This window comes from Lissotriton helveticus, chromosome 1_2 (assembly GCF_964261635.1).
Source record: "Lissotriton helveticus chromosome 1_2, aLisHel1.1, whole genome shotgun sequence".
NCBI lineage: Eukaryota > Metazoa > Chordata > Amphibia > Caudata > Salamandridae > Lissotriton > Lissotriton helveticus.
Window position 1 is genome coordinate 405,886,588 of NC_136058.1, and position 6,338 is coordinate 405,892,925.

The window sequence follows — 6,338 nt, forward strand, 5'->3', positions numbered from 1 at the left end:
ATAGTTCTGTATGTGCAGAATCTCTACAACAAAACCATTTAAGTGCAGTGACTGTGGAAGTAGTTTTAGTGACTCATCAACATTAAAGGTTCATCAACGAAAACACACTGGAGAAAAACCATATCATTGCAATGAATGTGGAAGTAGTTTTAGTTCCTCTTCAGGATTAATGTATCATCAACAAATACACACAGGGGAAAAACCAATCCAGTGCAATGAATGTGGGAAGAGATTTTGCCGCTCATCAGTCCTACATGGACATCAGCGAACACACACTGGAGAGAAACCATTTCAGTGCAATGAATGTGGGAAGAGATTTTGTCGCTTATCAGTCCTACATAGACATCAGCAAACACACACTGGAGAAAACCATACCATTGCAGGGAATGTGGAAGTAGCTTTGGTGATTCTTCAATATTAAGGATTCATCAGCGAAGACACACGACAGAAAAGACATATATTGCCAGTGAACGTGCAAAAATCTTTTGTCACTCTTCAAACCTAAAAATAAATCGGCGAGCACTCCACCATCACCATCAATGAAAGTGTCTATTCTGTGCTATTGTTTATTTCCCTACAGCTAGGAATTGGGAGACTAGCACAAAGTGGACTAAAAGTAAAGAAACTGTTGGTTTTTATTCTGTGAGAGAGTTTTAACGAAAGAAATCCAAACACACCTGACCATGCTACCTGTAAAATCAACACCATGAACAACAAGGGTATTTTCAGGTAATTTTAGAGATTAGTACTAAAACATATAAACCCAACACACTCAAAACAATTTAACAAGCACAAAATGAAGATTCTTCAGAGCTGACTGTGGTTTTGGTCATTTTATGCATCATTAATAGTTCTGTGACAGTGGCCAGAGAACTGTGTAGAGGGTTAACCCTTGCAGTGCATGGAATTTACCTCTGAAGCTCTGATGTAGAACAAATGAGGACACGAAATTCTTCAGCCATGAAAATTATGATTATATTTTAACTATGAAACTATGTGACAACAATTGAATGGATGTTATTCTTTTGGTCTGTTCTTACGATGTACCAACTCTTGTACAATTATGTTACAAATTAGACAGTGTATCTATATAGAAATAGGCAATGGATGAATGTGGAAGTATGCCTGTATATCTTCAGTAGGGACCATGGACCAACTAAGTGCTGAATATTGATCATCTCCATCGCAATTGCATTGCAAATGCTTTTTTGATACACTGTTTTTATATTGAGTATCTGTCTCTGTGATAAGTTGTTCTCTAAACTTCTGGAACCAAAAATATAAAATTATATATAAATAATATGAAAAAATAACATTGGTACAAATAAACATATATTTTTGAAAACTCATTATACTTGGTTGTTCACAATTTGTCTTTTCTTAATTCAAAGGTCCACTCTGTTATTATATTTCCTAAATTGTTTTTTCACACTTGTAGAACATATGATGATCATAGTCTGAATTTCCGTCTACGAGCCGTATTCGTCAGCACATTACACAACCTCGCATTTCATTACCGACAAAAAAGTTAAAATCTCAAAGAAACTTGGCTAGGAAAAACACAGGCAACACAAGCTTATGTAACAACAACAGGCAAGCACAAAAAAAACTTCAAATCATCTATATACAGGGACAAACAAATGGCGTCTGATCAGTTCTGGCTAAAGCTGCTTCAGGCAAGCAAGAACTCCAAAGTTATTCTGGTCTCTAGTTAACAGGGGCCCTTTAGGTATCAGTGGGCATGGTAGCGCAAATATAACCTCAGAAGAAGGGACTCAGTTTTTATCTAAACATTTTCACGACCACTGAAACAGGGGCGGTCAATCTAGCCCTCCCATCAACTAATTTAGTTATTACTTTTGAAGCCAATGCATAGGTAAGACCGAGCCTGACAACTTAGCTAATCATGTCCTGGAATCAAAAACATTTGACGGAAAGGAGCAAAGGGAAGACCCACTGACTGACACCTTGATGACACCAGAAGTGTTAAGAAACAACATTGCCCGTACAATCAGGAAAGCAAGGTCAGAAGGAGCTCCTAAGCCTAACGGTCTTCCTCAAGCCCTGTTTAAATCGGACGTAGATTTGTGATCGGACCTCTTGGTCCCCCTGTTTTCATACTGTAGGCTAAACCACAACATCCCTGAGTCCTGGAAAGGCACCATTATCCACCCAATCTAATAGTGGAAAGAGAAATGACCCTAAGAACGTCCGAATGATAGCTCTCCTCAACATTGAATCTAAATACTATGGCAGTATTTTGCTGGAAGAGCTGTCGGCCTGGCTGAATCAACAAAGCGCCTTCCCTTCAACCAGACCGGCTTCGTGGCGAACTCCGAAACAACTCGTAACCTACTTGCATTATCTGTTTTGATGGAGAAAGCGAGAGTCCGAGGTATTCAACTTCACAGCTGCTTTGTGGACTTCAAAGCGGCTTTTGACTGGGTGCCGCGGGGTCGTCTGTGGCAAAAAATTAGAGAGCTGGGGCATACCTCCGGCCCTCTTAACAGCCATAATTCAACTTAATTTGAAAACCTAGATTAGAATAAAGTTGGGAGGTCGGTGCCATGTCTCAAGGAAGATTTTGACCAATAGCGGTGTCAAACAAGACTGCGTGTTGGTTCCACTCCTTTTTAACTTGTTTATTTCAGACTCCTTAACTTGCCAAAGTCCATTCTCACCCCCTCAAATAGACGGATCCCGCATTAGCAACCTGGTATATGCTGACGACCTAGTGTTACTGACTCATACAAAAGTAGGACTACAGAGGTTACTTGATCAGCTGCTCCCCTACACAGCAATAAATTCCCTTGAACTGAATTTGTCAAAAACAAAAATAATTTATTTTGGGAAGCGGAAGCAGCAGAGAGGTGGGTTGTTCTTTAATAATCAAAACATTGAAACCGTATCTCATTACAAATATTAGGGAATTTTGTGGGACGCCAGAGGCTCCCTTGTAAAGCAGAAAAAGGCAATAAGGGCAAAAGCCTGGTCACTTGAGGTTGCCTCACCGAAACTTTTGAAACAGCTACCTGGCCCAAGCCTTACCCCATTGCTAAAGGTGATGAAGGCAAAGATAACCAACTCCCTTTCATATGAGCATGAGATCATGATGGGCGCAATTAGTACCTCTCTAAACAAATTAACCACCAACCTTTTTGAACGAGCATGGCGCCTGCCAAGATCTTCATCGCCAGGCCAAATCAGACTTGAACTTGGACCATTAGACCATCATGGTGTCGAGGCCGGCGCGTTTATCAAGCTTTGCAATAGACTGCGCAATTCCCGGGAAGGAAGCTTGGAGGTTAGACTTTGGAATTAAATATTGACCAGCCAATCTAGCCAAAAACATCAGCATCATCTCAACCATTCCTTGTCGCTACTCGGCGTCAAGGAATAATGGGGAACATATCCATCACAGCCGGCATTAAAGACTGTTATTAAGAGAAGTGTCCGGCTATGGTCCTTTCATTCAGACAGGGTTAAACTGTCCAGAAGGAAACATGCCTGGGCGGATATTTCTGACTTCAAACCGAGGGTTGAATCACCTCATTTATCATGCATCGTCCTAAGATTGGGAGAATGGCCTTTTTTAGAGCATTTATTTAAATGGTGGTGTCCAAATGTCAGTCCTGAATGTAGGAAATGCGGTTTCCACTATGAAGCAATGGAGCACATAGCCTGCGCTTGTCCCGCATTGCTCAATGACAGAAGGAACTTACTGCATGACGCATGGAACAAACTCGGAGCTTGTACATGTCGCCAGGCGATAATAGCCGCCATGAGCTCTGAAAATACAAAGCTGAACATTCGGTTCACCAAATTTGCCACCAGAGCGGCCAAATCACTGGGCAAATACGGGTACGCAAACCTCCCTTTCTCTGGTCGTACTGTTACGCAGCCCCACGATGAACTCATGAACCTTTGATCACCCAGTATAGTTTATTTGACCATTTATTTTTTACCTAATACTAATTGTTCTTACTTACGGCTTGAAAATGTATGTCTAAGTCTCCCTCTCCAGCTTTTTAAAGTAATGCTATGATTGTCTTGTCAACCAAGGCTTTTAACTTTTTGGGCAATCGGTCATTCGCCGGACACTTTAACTACACCTCACTTTTTAGCAAGATTAAAACACGTTTTTTGCACTAATTGTGTCTTTGAAAAAAAAAAATCCTTGTATAGATGAATTACACAATTTTAAAATTGAATGCTTGAAATATATGTCTAGGGTGGAGGCGTTCAAACTGGGGTGTACCCCTTAGGGGGGCCTCAGGCGATCCCATTCAGCTCTTCAATATTAACATTAAATTTTGGTTTATTAAAATTGCCCTTACATTTTCCTTGACCCTGATTCTGATTCTGATAAAAATTTACATTTTTATTCTCTAAATTTGCAATCTGCTGTTCAGCTACTTTCACCTGTGCCCACATTGCCTTCTCCTTTAGCTTTTTCTGCCTGGCGTCTATCTCATCACTGCAGTATTTTGCCTTTCTCAGTATATCATCAACTGAAAGTGATTGCCATCCGACAATACCATTTCTGATCATATCACCAATTTCAGGTCTCAAACCATAGACAAATCTGTATATAAAGTGACTCATGTCCTTTTCACTTAATTTTTCATAGCCACTGTACTATTTAAAAACCAACAGTAATCTTTCATAGAATGAATGTACTGATTCTTTTGGCTCCTGATTTGTTCTGTCAATTTTAACCCAATCAATTTCTTTTGGGGCAATTTTGTTTTTCAACCAGACAATTACTTTATCATATAGATCCATAACAACTGGTGATGGAGCACCTGTTACTTCATCTCGAGCAGGTTCTACCTTGGGCCAACTTACAGAAACTTTACATTCTGTCCAAAGATCTGATGGGACAACAATGTCAAAGAATCCATCAAGATCAATCCACAGAACTTTTGAGACCTTAATAAACCTGTCCACCTGTCGATACCATTCCACAGGCTTTTCTCTCAGCCGAGGAAAATCATTTGTGAACAACAGAATGTCTTGTCTAGACCGGGGAACATGCACATAACCACCTCCTGCAATTTCTCTCATTGGGTATTGGTTAGCCAGCCTTTCTCTTTTTTCTTCCTCTCTTTTCTTGGTCCATTTCACTCTCCATTTGCTCAAGTCACCCAATTTTTTAATGTACACAATCAAATCTTTTATATGCAGAATTCTTCCCATCGCATTAAAATTCCCAATGTCTTTTTCAGTAAAATCTAATCTGTAATGTTTTCCCAAGTTTTTCTGTTTGCTCAAGTCAATTTCTAATTCTGCAGCCAATTCTTCCAACTGTTCATATTTATTTTACGTTTTCCACTGTATGCTTTTACAAATGAATAACAGTTCATCATCTTGATAATGCTTAAACTATCTGGACCAATTGTACCAATGATTAATTCCTCCAAATCCGGTTTAGGTTTTGCAACATCTAACTTAAGGTTGTATCTGTTTTCTCAACACTCTTTTCTGGGGACTCGGTATCTGACTCTGCCCCCATTGGTGTTCTACATAATGAACCTGGATTAAAAGTTAAGTCAGGCATCATTGTTTTCTCTCGATGAATTTCAGTTAATTCTGAATAAAAATTTTCAGCCACTTTCTGAATTTCTGCATTTAATGGAATTGTTAAACCTTGATTCCTAATTTCTCCCTGATCAAATACAGGCTGAACAGGACCAATTGTTACTGGTACTGTCACTGCTTCCATGCCTTTAGTTATTTGTCGAATTAATTCTTCTTTTGAACGTAAATATTCTGAAGTACTTAGAGTTTCCTCATCTCTTCCTGCACCCATTAGACCTCTGGAAGGAAACTCATTTCTTGAAACTGGAGTTTCAGGAAAATTTCTACTTTCACCATATGCGCTAGAATTAGTTCTCGTTTCTAATCTTTCAGGTGTCTCAAAAGATTCAGAATTATTCGGGTATATTCTGGGTGATACCTCATTTAATGGAGGTGCACTTGGTGTGGTTCCGGTAGAAACCATCGGGGTACACCATGAACAAGCTGGTTTAAAAAGGAGTCTGCCTTTTATTTGTAAGGTATATTTCTTCTAGAACTGGATCTTCCAAATCACTTTCTCCAAATGTTATTTTTCTTTTGAGAATTCTTTTGACCTGGTATTTCAGTAATCATTACTCTTACTGGGTAAAGACCATCACACATGTCTGCCTGTCTCCATCGACGCATTCTATCCTCACGAGTTTCTCTTTTAAAATTTGATTTAGGAGGTCTTTTTATACCACTGCTTTCCCGCTGTAGTTCAAACATCTCATCCTCCCATTCAACTAAAGCCTCAAATTGTGTAGGTCTAGGCTTCG